This window comes from Motacilla alba, chromosome 14 (assembly GCF_015832195.1).
Source record: "Motacilla alba alba isolate MOTALB_02 chromosome 14, Motacilla_alba_V1.0_pri, whole genome shotgun sequence".
NCBI lineage: Eukaryota > Metazoa > Chordata > Aves > Passeriformes > Motacillidae > Motacilla > Motacilla alba.
Window position 1 is genome coordinate 6,996,830 of NC_052029.1, and position 18,019 is coordinate 7,014,848.

At 40.8% G+C, this 18,019-nt stretch overlaps 1 long non-coding RNA gene across 1 annotated transcript; it reads left to right on the forward strand.

Annotated features, from left to right (window-relative positions):
- The first annotated feature begins 11,717 nt into the window (after positions 1-11,717).
- Positions 11,718-16,064, forward strand: LOC119706874. Its single transcript, XR_005258622.1, has 3 exons — positions 11,718-11,788; positions 14,558-14,653; positions 16,021-16,064. It is a non-coding gene; the product is annotated as an uncharacterized LOC119706874 (long non-coding RNA).
- The last annotated feature ends 1,955 nt before the right edge of the window (positions 16,065-18,019 follow it).

Consider the following 18,019-nt stretch of genomic DNA (forward strand, 5'->3'; position numbering starts at 1 on the left):
TTGTAAGCCTTTATAAATGCTGAAGTTTAAATCGAGTGGGTGCAGTGAGCTTAGTTTCAGAGGCAACTGATAAGAGGTTTATATTCTATGAGTAAATGCTTGTTAGTTACAGACTACTTTTCAAAACCAGAAAAGATTACATTTAAGACGTGAACCTTTCACTGTACGTGCCTCTTCTGACTTTCAGTAAGTGCTATACATGGATGTTGATTTCTGAAATATGTGAGAAACACTGGTATCATCTTGTCAATTAATTTCAGAAATGCTCAAAAACTGGGTTCTTGGTTGCTGCATTACCTTGGAACCATTTCTGGATCACTCTGTCTTAGGCTCAGAGGACTGGGGTATTATTTGAAGTTACATAGCTGTGGTCTGCAGAATTTAGGGGTTGTTTTAAAGTCAGGAAACAGATAAACTTGGAAAGGAAGACTTAGAGTGGAGAGTGATCCCATTCTGGTAAATACTTGACTACTTTTCAAATAAAAGCAAACACTTGAATCATTATAATTGAGAATTCAAGTGCAGTGGCAGTGTCTCTGGACAAGAGACTGGCAGTCCGGGCTTTTAACAGCTCCAGTCAGCATGTATTGGTCTTACTGGGAAAGGTGAAGAAAGTCCTGATGGCTTCAGGCCTGATTAGGGATGGCCCTATTTGAGAAGATATTTAAGCCCTTGAAATGTGTTTTTCTTCACAGCATGCTTGATATCACATATCTAATATAATGTGTGTGTGACAAACTTATGCTCTGTCTGGTTTGTCTGTTCACAGCGTTGAGAGTAGCAGAGTCTGGAGGGACCAGAGGACAAGTCCTGGTCCTGCCCTGCTCCAGGGGAACTGGTCAGCAGAGTGGGAAAGTGGATCCTCCTGCAGAAGAGTTGATGTGCATTCTCAGTTCAGAGAGCTCCCTGCAGCATCCTGCAGCATCCTGCAGCATAAGGCACTGGCAGAGAGCTAAAAGAGGTGGGGAGTGTAGCAGGTGATTGGGAGCATCTCCTAGAAAGGCTGAGTGCAGGTCACAGACAAGCCTTGGAGGTGAGGGCAGAGGGCACTTTCCATGTACAGTGATCAAGAAAAAACAGACAGAACTTGCAGGAAAACAAGGAGCCATGGAATTGTGTTGGATTAGAAAGGATGACTGAGGCCAGCAGTGATTTAACTGGAGAGTAGAAGTCCTTTTATTTTAAGCTGGTTTTCCAACCCTAAAGTTTCTCTGTTCAGGAATCTAAGCCTGTTTTAATCTATTTTCAAATAACATTCAATTCTATATTTTTACAGTGCAGTGTCTTTACATTAAAAGAAAGCAGATTCACCTCCTAGCCTTGGCTAAATGACGCTTCATGGAAAATATCATTTGAGGTAGGGCCTATTATTGGAAGGATTTGAGTAATGATTGTCCATGATATGAATCAAAGTAACTCTAAAGTCTGAACAGTCCAAACAGATACAAAAAGCCCCTGGGTGATGACTGAAGATCAGCTTTGTGATTTTGTTAATTTCTGTGCCAGTAAATCCAAAACTGAGAACAGATGTGCCAGAGCAAGAGTAGAGACTTTCCTTTTCAAAGGAAAAATCCTTTTCATGATTAAAGACTAACTTTGAGGCTCTTGTCAATAGTTCCAAAATTAAGTTTGTCATAACACTTTATATAACGCTAATGATAAGCTATTTATTGTGTGGAAAATGTCAGTTTATTTCTTAGTCTCTTCTTTTGATCTAATACTTCCTGACGTGTTGAAGTCTCAGTATTTAGGTCTCTGCAGTGATTATCCAGGGGAAACCCGTGTAGCTGTGGAGATGGGAGATGTACAAGGATGAGGTACAGCACCTGTGGAACTGGTTGAGGGGTACAGTGGGCCCTGAAATTAAGAAGCTCTTTGTAACTCTGATCTGGTATCACAGTGGAATGTTGATTTATGTATTAGATATGTTGCACAGTTCCAGCTTGAGGCAGCAGGTAAGATTAAATGAGGGGATGGGAGAGAGAAGAGGCTGGGAGAAGGGATGGTTTCAGGGCAGGAGAAGACTTTCCCTCCAGGAGGCTGTGGCTGATTGTGCCATTTTGTTCCTGCACCCATAGGGCAGGGCTGGGTAACTGCACTAGTGAATGGAGGTATTGCCTTAGTGCCTCCCAGGGAGGAACTGATGTGTGAAAAGCTGGATTCTGCCCTGGCTCACTGGGTGTTGGGAGGGAAGAGGGAAATGCAGCCTGAACTCCTGTATCTATGGCACCTGCATTCCAGTTTTGGTTGCAGTCAACATTTCACCATTAAACCAAAGGTGAGCGATGCTGCTGAGGAGGACTGACAATCCCTTCTTGTGTCCCTGCTGCGCTCATGCTCAGAGGAACACCCTGTACAACAGCAGGCAGAGGGCCCACAGGCAGAAGTAAAAGATCAGAGCTCACTCACAGAGCTGTTGGGTAGGAGACTGCTCCTCTCTTTTGAGAGTTTGAATGTCTCTCCACAATGTAGTTCTCAAGCTAAATCTCTGTAGCTTATCATTGATTCAAAAGTAATTTCAGGGCAAATAAGAATTTTCAGTCAACTTACTGTTAACCATCAAACTCTGCATGGGACTTAGTCTGTTGTGAGAAAACATGGGTAGGTAAGATTGTAATATGCACGTTCTGTAAGAACTGCACTAAGATTCATTTTAAACCTCCTAAATAACAGCAGTTCCTGTTGGATCTTGTCGTAAAAAATCAGAGTTAGAAGCAGTCCCAAAAGGATCAAAAAATGTTGGGGCAAAACTTTTTTTGTTTTTAAATTTCATTAAGGCATTTCTAAAGGCTCAGGCATAAAATCATCATCAAACTTGAACCACCCAAAAGTTGAATTCAGGCATAAACCACCTTTCAGCAGATCTTTATGAATCCTTGTGTTGATAACACTCTCTAATATACTGACTGGGAAGTAAGAAATGCATCATCCTCTGATTTGTTTTCCAGTTGTCAGAGTATGGATAGTGATAAAATATTTAAATAAATTTTGAAATAAATAATTGCAGATAAAATTCTCTTACTATGCTCACAATAGACACACACATATCCCACCTGCATTTCTAGAAATACCATTTTATATTGCAAACAAACTTAAATTCTGCTTTTGAATAACAATTATTATTCTGTAGGAAATTTAAAGCAATGAGTGGATTTTTTTTCCTGTTTAAAAAGTATATGTAACTTAGCACTAAAGTGGCGTGTATCTTACACAAAGCTGGAGTTAATTTAATGGAGTTATTTCTTGAGGCTTAACAGCTGCCCTCAAACTACAGGTTATCGATTTATTGGGAAAATAACCCTGGTCTGCTGAGAGCTGCCCTGCCCTCAGCTGTAAGTCCTTGTTAAAACCAGGAGATAAGAAGTCATGGAAGGACAAGAAGCTCGTAGGTATTCTCCTCGCCAGGTTTGTCTGTATCTGCCCAGGTGCTGCTCAGAGAGGGGTGATGGATGGTGCATGCCAGTGCAGCAGCCGCAGCTCCCGCTGTGACCACACAGTCCCCAGGAAACCTCACTTTACAGGGCTCTCGGTGAGTTACCTGGCCTGCCAGTTTGATCAGGCTGTTTGGGTCTAGTTCTGACAAATCCTCAATACCTCCAAGGCCTGTGCCAATGTTTGGCTGCGCTTCCCACAGAAGTTCTTGTGCGTGTGTCTGGCTGTACCTGTCGGCGCTGTGCCGTGTCGCCGCTGCCCGAGAAGCGCCTGGCCGTGGCTCGCCCGTCCCCCGGGGCTGTGCTCGCCAGCCCTGGCTGCCTCCGGGCTCTCGGCGCCTTCTCCGTCCTGGGGACGCCGGGCTGCAGGCAGAAGCGGAGCGCCTGGGGTGTCCCGGGGAAGGCTCGGCTCGGCATTCCCGGCCCCAGCTCCCGCTGGCTCTGTAGTTTGCATCCACTGCCCCAAGGGTGCACTGCTGGCTCGTGTTCGCCCTTCCCTCAGCCCAGCGGCAGCTTGTCCCCCGCCTTGGGATCCCCAGGAGCGAGCGGGTTTGTTCCTCCGCCGGCAGCGTGGCTGGGATCCCTGAGAAACTCCCTCCCACAGCGAGGGAGCTGAGTGCGCTCTTGGACTCTCCAGATTTACCTTCGTAGCAGAAAGAGGAAGCAGAAACACAAGAGTAGCTTTCATCCAAAACACACAGTGCCTTGGAACACTCGAGCGGTGTTTGAACAGTGCAAGTGGCCACTTGCTGCAGTATGAAGTGTTTGAACGATTGAATGCTGATTCCCGAGTTGTGACCTCTGGTAACGTTTTTAAAAGCTCTCCACTTTTCCCCCGACACAGGTAGTCTTACAACAGACATTAGCAGTTAACCGGGGTACTGTTAAGCTGGCTAAGGAGGATTTTGTTTCCTGGAGATTTTATCAAGTAAAGGGGTTTAGACTACCAGGAAGATGTTGGTTGTTTCCAGTACCCTATTTCTTTTTTCCCTACTCAGTGGGTGATCAGAATAGAGAGCTATCTTACCAGATGCAATATTTTCAGATGGAGGAACACTTAACTAGCAATGCTTCCATAGTTAAACAAAAGTGGAGATATAGCCAAGCATATTCTTTACACCCACACATTCTATATTTTTCATTAGGTTTATTCATAGTTTTGCCATTGACAGAGAAATAACTTTAAACATTCTTCCTCATAGGAAACAAATGATCTAGTTCAGGCTTCCTGAGCAGACAGGCTTTGTTTATTGAGTTTTACACATGTTATATAACTCCTCTTATCACACATTTAGGAATTCAAAGGCAGGTTTCTAGCCTGAAGGTCTCTGATAACATTCTATTTTCTCTTGTATTTTTCCTACCTACAGTTTCCAGCTTTGTGGCACTATTAATACTCCATCAATAATTTTAGCCAGTCTCTTCAGATAACAACAAAACCTAACTTTGATGATAGAGGCTATTCTCCAATATATAAATCCTCTGTATTTTGTAACTGATTTATTACTAATATATTATTTCCCATGGATTATTACACTAAAATCTTATTCAGTGGCAGCATAGAGCAGTTAATAATTAGGGTTTTCCATGGAAAATTTAAAATAAGTATATTGAAACCCACAATCAGGGTTTCAGAGGAGGACACTTTATCTAGTTCTGTTTCCTTTCAGAGCAGATTTGTACAAACTGTTTAATAGCAAAGTGCACTTTCATTATTTGCAATCAGCTGTATTTTGAATGCGAAGAATTGGAATTCTTCGTACTTTGATGAAAACAGTGGACATATTTTTGCTAAGCAAGCCTTCTAGTTTCATTGTTTGAAGACCGACAGCAATGCCTGTTTCTTTGGTAGCTACAGCCCATCTCTCCAGGGGCACCTTCTGCAGTAACCCCGAGCCAGACCCATCCCTCCAGCTTCCATGTCTCCCCATTGCCTCCAAGCAGAGGCTTTTGATCTGCTGTCTGCAGGCTTCTTCTCAGACTCCTGTAATGTCTGCTAAAATACGTGTGCAGATAAAATCTGGTTTCTAACTTTAAGTCAGTCAGATCTGTTAAAAGAAAAAGCAAGAGTGATGCTTCTCCACCAGTGATGTAATAGAAAGTCTAAAGCAGGGTTGCCAAAGCTACACAGCCACTTCATTCTTTGTGCAGGTTGCAAGAGACTTTTCCAACAGCCTTTGACCTAGTGAGAGTGCAGCCCTTATCCCCAGGCTGAATCACAGAGCCCTGCTCTGCAGTGCCGTGCTGCAGTTCCTGGAGTACAAGGACTTATGGCAAAGACTGCATTTTCTCTTGGTTCAGTGCAGTGCAGTCTTGGGAGGGGAAACATTGTGCAGTTTGCTACATAAATTGTAGGGTTTGGTGGGGAGCTCTGACAGCAAAGCTTTTTATGTATCCCTGATCACCACTGTGTTTCCAAGAGGATGTGGAAGTTTACAGGAAGCATCGGGAAGGGATGTTTACTGTCACATTTAATAAAGCTCCATGTTCAGAGAAAAAAACATGCAGTACTAGTTGTGGCAATTACTCACTGGAAATGTGCCCCTTTTATCCTGGGTTTGGTGCTATTTCTGTTGTGTGTAAGCTTATCGTCATGTAACTTGGATTCCTGAATCCCAGCATATGGGCTTTCTGATTTATTTATGTTGTTGATGAAGGTGTGATTGCTTAACTTCTTTATCTGACTTTTTTTTTTTTTATTATTCTTTCACTTCATGCCTGGATTTCTGACAAAATTTGAAATAGTGAATAATGAATTAAGCAAGATGTTTGGCTGTACCAAATGTCGCAGTGTCTTTTGGGACTCAGAAAAGTTGCACACATACTGAACTCAGCTTTGGTTGGAAACTTGTGTGGGTGGCAGGACACACCTATCTGAAGTGCAAAGGCTGAGGACTTAATGATAAAACTCATCCTTTCCAGAAGCAAAGGAACTGTAGCATTGTATGCCATTACCTGGCTTCTGCAAGAGACAATGAACTTCTTGGGCTTGTTTCATGTCTTATAATTCACAAGTTTTGTGTCCAAGAAAGGTAATGGAAGCTCTTGGCTTAATAATAGTATATTTATGTTATATGCATTAAAGCAGGCTAGGTTGTCTCTTGTGAACATCAAAATGCACACTACCTTCAGCAACGAGGGGGCTATAAAATAATTTAGAGTATAAGGAGAGCTGTGGAAAAACCTCACTGCAGAATGTTTTGGAGCAGCCCTCTCCAGTTCATCCCAGCTGTGGAGAGGTCCTGCATTGCTGTCCTCTCCTCACAGCACCAGGGAAGCCAGGTAGGGCTGGAGCAGGGACCAGTGCTGTGAACTGAGCTCTAGGGCAGGATTAAATCTCCAATTTCATCTCAGACTTTCTGTCACTTCAGTTCTGCAACTGGAAATAAGGAATAATGTCTTGCTATATGGAGTGCAAGTTGGAGAATGAAGTCTAGGAATGACAGTGAAGCATCCTGGTGCTGTGGCAGGGCTGGCCAGGAGCTCAGGGACATCGAGTGCTATCACACAGCTGAACAGACAACAGGAGATGTGAGCCAGCAGGAGGCCATTGTTTTATTAAAACTGGAGAACTTGGAGGCTGGGATATCAGTTCTTCAGTTCCCCAGCACTGCCAGGTTAGACAGTCAGAGTGCAGGAGGGAACACCCCTGAGGAAGATCCATAACTTGCTCTAGGTTCTGTCTCTTACTGAGTGCTCTCTGGCACATCATTAACAGCCCTCCTTCACTACAGGATCTTAGTGATTAAAACCTCTTTAATTACATAAGGCCTCTTGAGAAATACTATCTAAAAAATTAGCAAAGAACATTGGAAACTGAGTTGAACATTGGAAACTGAGTTACCTAGGCAGCTGAAAGGGTTTTTTAAATCAATCTAAGTAAGCAGTTAGAGACCAGTTAAAAGTGGAAATAACCTTTTGTCAAATGTGATATTTTTAAGATTTCAGATTACTGACTAATCACTAATTAAGATGTTAACAGAGCAAGAGCATCTGGATGCTTGTTTCTGTGCCTGAACTCTTCCAAAGATGTGGCTGATGTGTATTTTTCCTGCATTGTTTTTAATTTCTATTTTTTCTCCAATCTAACAATCAACAAATCCAAAAAGTATTGGTCCAAGGAGTTGGAGAAAATCTTGTACTATTGCTTTTCATTTTTCATCTTTTGTTGGAGTTTGTTTTTTCAGAACGTCTTATTAATTTCAGGCGTAGGTAAAACATTGACAAGTGTATGGCTTTTAGGTATTTTGAGGGCCTTCTTTTTAAAGTGCCATGTCCTTATTAGTAGACCTTCATGCTAAGCCAGATGACATTTAGAAAGGTTTCCATCATGTCTTTCTGGCCCAGTGATAAACTTAGAGAATTGCAAGGAACAAAATAGTTCTGGAGCTATAAAAGCATCTGTATCTTCTCTGAAATAAGAGATCATCAACTTTCTGGAAATAGAAATAAATGCAGTGACCAAATCACTTGACAGGTGTATTGAGTCCAACTCAGTAATACATTTCCTCAGTACCATCGTTAGATGTTTTGAATCTTATTATTAATATTATTTGTCTGAAAAAAAGAGCTTATGTTCCTGTAGAACTTGATGGATTGTCTAAGAAGGAGAAAAAGATGCAGTAGACAAGTGATTTGAAGGCACTCAAAGGTATGTATTGGAGCAGGCTCTTGTCTGTGTGATGTGAATGCAGACATAAGAAAAGTGTGTGCAAAGAGCATCCTTCCAGCAGGTTGTGATGAAGATGTTAAAAACAAAGTGGGAATTTGAAAGGGCACAACTGCTGGCTACTGGAGCTACAACCAAAGGTTTGTCAGAAAGCCATTCAGGGCTGAGGCTTAACCCAGCTGCAGTGCAGAAGGTCCCTGTGTCCCTGTGAGCACGGCTGGTAGCCTGTGCTCATTCTGTCACTGGCTTGGATGGTGTTACTGCAGAGGGGCTTTCCTCTTCTCCCGGGATATGTGTTGTGAGCATCCTCTCACATGTTCCCTGCACTCTGCAGTAATGGTCCCTTCCCCTGTGAGGACCAGAGCCTGCTGAAAATCAGCAGACCTGTGGAACAAGTGGGATCCTGCAGTGAAGGATCTCAGCCCTGGAAGTGCCTGCTTTGCCCAGGGAGGAGGGACTGACACCCTGCAGTTCCCCACAGCAAGTTTCTATCACTTGTGCCAACTTGTTCAACGATAATGACCACATCTAGGAGCATAACAAAGGTTTCCAAACACTGATGGGAAGGGAATTGGTTTGATAGACAGACATTTGCAACAAATACTTTGTATTTTTTTTCTAGAATTTGCTATTTTTCTGCTTTGTATTTTAGTTGGACACAAGAAGTATACACCAACAGTACAAAATGGTAACTACTTTTTTTTATGTTTCATCTTATCAGCTATTTTTCCTCATACTTTTAAATTGAGAGAGGCCACAATTTATACTATGAGATTTGCTTCTCTTTGTTTTTTCTTCACTTCTTTTTTAGGGGCCTAACCCATTCATATGTGTGCAGTAAAACTTTATACCTTTCCAAAGAACAAGTCTCCATATTAAAAACAGTAAGAGTTTGTACTTGCTTAGCCACTTTAATATTAACTTTGTAGGTACCAGTTAATTAAGTTCTGTAGAAGTGCTGTTACAGCACAGGTAGGGAGAGGTGAATTGATAAACAGAGTGGAAGCATGGTTTCCCTAAATTCCTAATGGGATGAAGCCAGCCTTATGATGGTTTTTTTAGCCCCTTTATAGAGGTTTATGCAATTTAAAATTCTCCTGTTTAGTGTTCCATTTCTCTAGCACATACAAGAGAGGATTGCAATGCACATCATAGAGGTGATCATTGCATTTGTGAGAGACTCAGTTATAACCACATTTCCTTTACCTCTTCTTGATTGGTCCCTTTGACTTTCCAAGTTTAGCTTCATGTTTCTTCTGTGCTTCAGTACTATAAATATCCCTACTCCTAAATTGCTCTATTTTCTAAAATCACATCTAGGTAGATCCTTTCTCTTGGTGTTATCAACATTATCCACATCCAGCGTCCTCATGGCCAAGTTTGTGTACTCTTTTTGCTTACAAGGAATTATTAAAGCTGCAGCTCATGGTGAATTGTCTGTTCATGGTGCAAGGAACTCACACATAAAGAACTGTGGACTGGATTGTGTACAGTTGTGGAGAGACACATGCATACATTTACATATATTAAATACGAAGATGTAAAACATAATATCTGTAGAATTCTGAGTCCTTAGAATAATTCATAGTTTCGCTCCATTTCTCAGTATTACTAATTCAGCTGCAGGGAGATATGATGGTGGTAAGGTTAGATTTTCTTCTTCAGAATTCTTCTTTAACATATTATTTTTACATGATTTATGGGTAATGTGAAAAGCCCATCAGGACCCATCACAAAAGTGCCAAACCTCCAACTTACTTTCTGTTTTATTCACTAGATTTCTAGATTTAGAGCTAATGAGTATGATCTTGGTCTTGCCCTAGTAATGAAATGCAAAACCTCCACAAGGCTGTTTGGGGGTGTGTTTAAGATACCATGTCATTTTCACTGAAAATTAAAAGCAACAAAGGCATATAAATGTTTTAGGTCCATGAATTAAGGTCAATTTTGCTTCACATTAAATATATATCAATATTTTCTAAGACATCAGAAGAGAAAGGGTCATGTTCACTGCGAGACCAAAATGAAGCAATTACCATCTCCATTCTCATTGCAAGGTTTATAATTCATGCTTTTTTTAAATTACAGTTTGCTTAAAAATAAAATTACAAATTCTTTGACGTTGTTCCTTAGAAAAACTCCCTTCCTGATGCTCTCCACTAGACATTGTGTGCACTTTTTTGATCTCCAGATTGGGAATATATTTGAAGATAAATTTTGTCAGCCATCAGTAGATATAGCTTTGCATTATGACAAAAACTTACCCTGGAATTTTCAAGATAATTAAATGTTAGATCAAATTTCTGCTTCAGAAACTAGCATTTATCAGTTTTACAATATTAAAATTCAGGTCTGAAAATAAAATGAAGCCAGAAAGTAAAAAACAGTGATTTGCTGCAATTTGTGAATCAGCTCCACTTCCTGTTTACCCTGAACTTTGAGATTTATATATTCCAGATAAGTTTTCCATAGTCTAAAAATCTCAGACATGCTGGTAGTTTTGAAATCTGCTCTCTGACAGGCCTCAGGACATGTAAGTCATTCCCCTTCTCTCTTCTAGCCCCTACCAAGCACTTCCTTCTCTGATCTTGTTGATTCTGGTAAAACTGAGTAGGGTGCGCAGAGGTTGGCTGTGCTACATGGTTTTTTTTTTTTTCAAATTCCAGTCGAGTTTCTGAATCCGTAATCTGCTGAAAGAAATAATATTCCTGAAGCTAAAAGAGGAGGAGAAAAATTAAAACCAGGCAGCAGATTTACCTACTCGTGAAAGTCTAGGCAAATACACAATCAAAGTTTGCGTGTGTGTAAGTAAAACTCAACACAGTCTTAAACAATAATGAAATAATTAGCCTTTTGTTAAAAAATTTGTATCAGCTCTGTTTGGATCCATAAATAAAGCCTCAATCCAGTGGAATTGGATGAGCAATTGCTAAAGTTGGTACTTGAATAAATATGCCTATACTTAAATATCTGCAATCTTATTAATCTAAGTCATAAATATGAGCTGTAAGTTCCTGTGGGCTGCTTGTCAAATAACTGATAATTCTAGAGCCAGTCTCAGGTATAAACCAGAATGGAAAAAGAGTCTTGGAATATTTCAGGTTTCAGTCTTTGATTCATACTGTGTCTGAGGCTGGATGGATTTGTGGTTTGCAATTAAATGAGAATAATTTCAGTTTTTCACTATGACAGATTTTTAAGCTCCTTTTGGGAGAGAACAAACTTCCTTTCTGTCTTCATGACAGTGTTTACTTCAATGGGACTCTGCTTCAGCCTAAAAGGCATACTCATAATAGAAATTTCTGAGGTGTTTTTGGTGAAGGTTATTCATAATGCATGTGTTCCAGAACTGCTAAGAATTTAAATAACTAAATTAAGAATAACAATCTTTTACTGCCCAGAAGACACATCAAAAAATCCCAAGTAGTCTGTTGTGTGAATCTTTCCTGATCAAACAAGGGTGGATAGCCCTGTGATTAATTAATATTGAAAAAAATCAGCTGACTGAATATTTAAAAGCAGAGGTAAACAAATACAGCTACTTTCTAAATAGTTTCTTCATACTTGCTAAGCTATGTTCTCTTTTTTCTCCCTTTTTTTTTTTTAATAACTTTTAGGAGCACTCCAGTCACATCAGCGACAAAACAGACATCAGGCAACCAGCAGCTATCCATTAGAGTCACATCTGGTAGGTTTGACTGACACTCAGTAGCACTGATTAGCCACAGAATAACATGCCAGAAATGTAACAGGAGATGTCACTTCTGCCTGATACCAATCAATCACTCACTCTCTGCAAGCACAAATGCACATTCACAGTGGAATGAGTTTGACCCACACTCTTATCAGAATAATAGAGAGAAACTATTGCCAGACTTCTGGATGGGAAAAATGAAGTACAAGGCAAATGGCAGGAAGCAGATTCACAGATGGGAATTCATGTTGTCAAATGGCACCATGGCATATGACCGTGAGAACCAGACAGTTCCCCATATTGTGGAAGGTGTGCTCGATCCAAGGATTGCCAGTACTCCAGTTACAGAGCTGAAATATGTAAAATAATATAGCAAAATCCTGGTGCAGCATTTTGACAGCTCAGTGCTTTAAAGATCACTTTCCCACCAATACAGAAGATAAAATATTGTAATGCTTGCAGAAAAAAGCAAGGGTCTTAGAAACTGAGAGCTTCTTGGCCTAGATTAAGTAGGGCAGTTAAGCATGTGCCAGGAGTCTGCCACTGATGTTTTTGTTGACTCAACATATTTAAGTTCCTTTAAATGGAACATGCTTATGTGCTCTGAGTCTCTTTATCCTTGTGGTTTCAGTATTTCAGCTCTCAAACTATCTTCATTTAGTGCAGGTCAGATTCCACCTTGCTAGCCAGTCATTCCCAAAGGAATACCCCTGCTCCTGCAGCTTGAGGCACCACTGAATTTTTCCAGTTTCTTTGTGTTTGGTGTCTTGCCAGGCTCCACAGCCTGATGTTGGGATAATGTGAATAAATCATAGGGAGTTGGGAGCACAAAAACAATTTTCCAATCCTCTTACAAAATGCAACAGTAAATATAAAAGCATCCTGTGTCTCCAGTTCACTTAGACTGTTCCACATGGTCTCCAGTGCAGGCCCTGGCAACACAGTCCAAAATCTAACAAACACTGAAGCAAAGAAAGACAAGGAAAGACATTGTACAAGGAAAGACAACCCTATGGATTCCCCAAAACTGACCTTCATACTCACATCCTTTGAATCTCTATTGCTCTATAATATTTTTTAAGATTTTTGTATACCAGAAAGGAAGATTTTCTAGCTTGTATTTTTTGAGACAGCTGTGTGCCCCAGCTGTTTTAACAGATACATTGTACAGCAACGCTTACAAACTTTTCTATTACAGCCTGTTAAAGCTATTGCAGCAAAAAATGATTTGCCACAGCCTCCAGTTCTGCCTATATTTATGCTAGATTGGTGTAAATCAGTGAATGGGAATAACAACTGAGAACAGAACAGACTTTTACATTGGAAAGAATCAGTCTATCTACGAAGTAAAATACCCATTACATATAATTATTTCCTGAAACAAAAAATTGATTTGGTATCTAATATAGAGCTTGCATAGTATTTCACAAGAAATGACTGTGCAACAATCTTCTTTGAAGGAGATGGCTTTCTGAAAGCAAGCCGTATGCATAATGCCCCCTAATAAGAGATGAATCTGATTGAAAATAACTGTGCAGATAATCTCATTCCATTTTTAAAAGCACTAAGCTCTGTGTGATTGGCACAATTGCATTAATAATTTATAGCCATTGGGAATTGTTGGTTTCTGCCTTTTTTGGGAGTGTGAATCACGAATGATTGCTCATTTTAACAATATTGAAAAAGATTGTAGAAGTAAAGCTGAAGGGAGGAAATGTGCTGACAGAATGTGCAATAATTGTGTTGGCCAGCCTGGCTCCTGAAGCTGGCTATCAAACATGCTTTTGCTACTCAGCTAGTGAGAATCCTTATGTGAGGAAAACATGAGCTCCAGAAACAGTCTCCAGTGGCTGCTATTGTTTGAAAGAGATGAAAAGTCCCTATATTGTTTGTATTTTAGATGTGGTATAAAATAAATTCCAAAATGTGCAACTAGGCTTTATTTGGTTTGTTGCAATGTCAAAAAGCTTTAACACTTAAGCTGTCACTGCTGTTCCTGACAGAGCAAAGTAGGACAATCAAAAAAGATGCATGAAAGGAGCTCTCTGTGCTTGGCTTGTCTGTTCCCAGCATACAATAGTATATAATTGTTTATTGAACTTATTTCTTTGGGGATTGAATGCAGCCTGTTTTGCAGAAGGATCAGACCTTAAATATAGGATCAATTATTATTCTTACCTTTTGAGATATGTGCTCAATACACTTCAGTTTTTAAAGTGTATATATTTCTATACGGTATTATGTACTATTTAGCTGCTTTCTTTAATGCTAAAATATAACTCATGTATTGGAAAATTCATTTTTCTGTCCATACAGACACCAAACAAAGATACCCAGACTTTGAGATGAACAGCTAGTGACTTCTGATCTACAACAACAAATTTAATTAGTGTTCATAAACCTTTAAAAACATGTCACATTTCTGTACAAGAATCAATTTTAATTAGTCAGAGGTTTCACACATCTCCACTTGTTTAACAAAACTGTATCAATAGCATTCACTGTGCCTCTTTTAAACTACAATATTTAAAAGCCTGAGTCCATTCACTAATGATGAGATTGTGTCTAAGCAAGAGGTTCCACTTAATGTATTTGGTTCAAATTTCTAAGGAAAAACCAGAACATTTACTTCTGACATCTGGTGCAGTAGGAATGTTCTCAGAAAGATCTGCAATCAGCTTATCACTAGGAGTAAGACTTAGGCAGAAGAGGCTCTCAGAGATCATGGTTTATGATTTTTCTCTTGCTTGTTTTCCCTCACAGCTGTCTGGGCTGCTGCCTTCATTTCTGCTTCCCATCGTTCAGTGGACGTGAACCAACATGCTTGGGACAGTTTTTCCCCAGCAGTACTAAACAACTGTGAGTTGTCTGAAAGTCCCAACCTCAGCCCTATTTTCTGTTAACACAGCATTAACATTGAAAGGTGCAATAACAAGTAAGACTGCCTTGTGTCCAGCTTCCTCAGCCCCTCCATCAGTGTCCAGCAGCTGCCACTCGCACAGAACCCAGTGGCTCTGAGTGCCCTTCCCAGCAGGGATGCCCAGGCTGGCAGGGGTTGAGGCTTGTCCTCGCTGCTGTCTGGTTTCAGCTCCCAGGAGTACCTGGTTAAGCCTCGTGGTGAATCCTCTCAGCTTGGCAGAAGCCAGCACAGGGCCATTCTCAGGTTTTGTCTCCTCAGTTTTCCTGCAGGTATTGATGATAGGAGGAGAGAATGATGCATCTGACTCCATCTTACCAGAAGGCTAATTAATTGCTTTATTATACTATACTAATCTATACTCTATTACATTATATTACATTACATCTAGCTGAATCTGCCAAGCACACAACTCTGCACACACTGCGCAGAATCTCGTGAGTGTCCCGACAGTCCCGACACACACACACACACACACACACCTGGCCCTGACAGGCCAAGGAACCAAAACACCATCACTTTGGGCAAACAATCTCCATATTGCATTCTGCTTTGGCACAAACACAGGCACAGCAAATGAGATAAGAATTGTTTTTCCTTTCTCTGAGGTTCAGAGAATGTAAAACCCAGAAATATTCTTGGGAAGAATTATGCCTTGCTTTTCTCTGTGAAGAGAAATGTGGCCACATGCGGGGACTGGGGGCAGAAGGCCGAGGAAGCAGCGCGGGCTCCCGGGGCGGCCTCGGCTCTGCCGCCGGCACGGACCCTCCGCGGGGGAGCTGCTCCCGGCAGGGCACTCCGGCGGTGTGCCTTCCCTCTCCTCCGGCCGGTGTGCCTCTCCTCCGGCCGGTGTGCCTCTCCTCCGGCCGGTGTGCCTCTCCTCCGGCCGTGTGCCTCCCCTCCGGGCCGTGAGCCTCCCCTCTCCTCCGGCGGTGTGCCTCCCCTCCGGCCGGCGTGCCCCCCTCGCCAGGCTCCGAATGGGCTTTCCTCGCCCCCATCACTCAGGGCATGCTGGGCTGCGCCTTCCGCCGCGGCAGAAATGTTGCTCTGTCGCTTAAAAGCTCCGGCAAGTCAAGAGGGTGATACAATTTACATGACTTCGGGGTTGTGAAATCCTGATGGGATCCTCTCAGCCAGCCTCTCTCTAGCTGGCACTGAAGCACTTCTGAAGATAAATGCTACAATTTTCAAAAGAGCTTGAGGGAGTAGGTGCCTGATCTCCTTGGATTCCTTAGAAAATCCAATTTTTAAGCTTTTTTAGCATTAAAATATAATGTGTTCTTACTTTCTTTTTTTTTTTTTTTTCTAGAATAAGGGAAGACTTTGTTTACTGAAAATAAACTTCAAAAGCATAGTGTTTTAAGGTATTTTTCTTTTTCTTAATTACAATGCATTTTCCAGTTCTTTTGTAAGTATAGCTATTGATTTGAAGGAGCCTGCATGGAGGCACTCAGTGAATAGATTGAAAAGATAATCCTATTATGTTCAATCTGACTGCAGGAGTCACTGTAATTTTATTTTTTCTGGGAGGGGGTGTAAGGCTTTTCTATGCATGTGTGGATATCTGGGTGTAAACCACATGCAGTAATTCGATAAAGTCAGCAATAACAAGAAGAGCTTCCTATTAATCATTTCTTGAGCTATTTTTAGTGTGATTATTTGTGAGAAAATTAGAAAGATCCGAACCTTGAAATCTTAGCAAACTACAGACCTATTCCCTCTACAAAACAAGTAGCAAACCAGAAGATAAGTACAAAATACAGACTTCTAAGAAAATTACTATGTAGAACTGTCATTCTTGCCACAGGGGAAGTGATTATGACTTGATAAATCTTAATTCCCACTGGATCTTTCAGACTTACTCTATACTCCCTGGGAATTCTTCCTAGCAGCAACCTAATGGCTATTTCTTGCCTTTCCTCTCTCCGTTCGAAGATGGTCTCATTTGTGACCTTATTGGACTGACTTTACTATCACATGTTTATTAGCACATTTTACTCTGCATTTTTAAAACAAAAGTGAAAAATCACTGTGGCAGATCCCAGAAGGATCTGGGGAAATGAGCGAGCAGACCTATAATTACTGATGTTGAATGCTACCTCATTTTCACATTAATTCTGTTGAATAATTCTCCTCTCCACGTGGAGGCATAAGATCCTCTTCAACATTTTGAATCTGATCTATAGGGATGAGTTATAGACCATTAGCTGATTGTAATATTTTTTTTTTCCTGGAAAACATATCAGGAAAACACCCTACATTGTAAAAAGTGAGAAGTAGCATATACTTATGAATTTTTTTTCACATTTTATGAATTTTTCAGTTACTCTCATATTTTCTCCTCCCAATATCTGGTGATTTTAATTCAGATCCAGAAGATCTGAATTAAATCCACAATGGCTTTTGCTACTATGTGGGAAGCAATTTAAATTATGTGAAAATAAATATCAGATTTGCCTGTGGAGCAAGGTCTGGTACAGCCTAGGAAAATTACAAGAATTTGTCTACAACATAATCTGAACATGGCATTTATAAACTGTAGTATATTTTATATCACATTATTATTTGTTTTGGTGTAAGTGTAATTTTCCTTTCTTTGCCCGGCGTACATATGCCAGAAATTATGAAACTACTTATTGTCATTAGTAATGTGCATTTTATTATCCAGAAGTGAACACCTGAACGACAGGAACAATCAAGGAACAGCAAAACATATTTGTTTTAAATGATAGACAAGGAGATTGATGATTCATAAGAGGAACTGTAAGTGTTGATTTTCAAGAAGGGATGGGAACAATTGATTAAGCTGCTGTGCTTTTGAATCAAAAAAAGATGCACTGAGCGTAAGCAAGTGTCTAGTTCTTGTGCTTTAAACTGCAAACAGGATCATATGTCCCACACCGAGTTAACAAGCCTTTACTGTAGGTGTTTTCATTATTACTATTACATTATAGGCAAGCAATTACATTGAGTATAAAACCTTTTTTACACTTCACTGATTACATTTTTAGTAACAGCTCATGAACAAATTAATCACCTCTTCAGAGAGTGCTCATTAAAAATTGTCTTTTTCAGTGATTCTTGAAGGCTTTTCAAGTTTGTGTAAACAGTGACTGAGCTCCCAGCCTGCCGCTCTGCTGCCATGGGGTGACAGCTCCACAGCCGAGTGGGAGCGTTCCTGCCGGGCAGGGGGAGCACAGCTCCCTGGGCTCTGCACCAGCCCGGCCTCTCCAGGCAGGGCAGAGATGGATGGGGAGTACCAAGAGTATTTAGGACAATTATTCCATCAACCCATCTTCTTCCTTGCA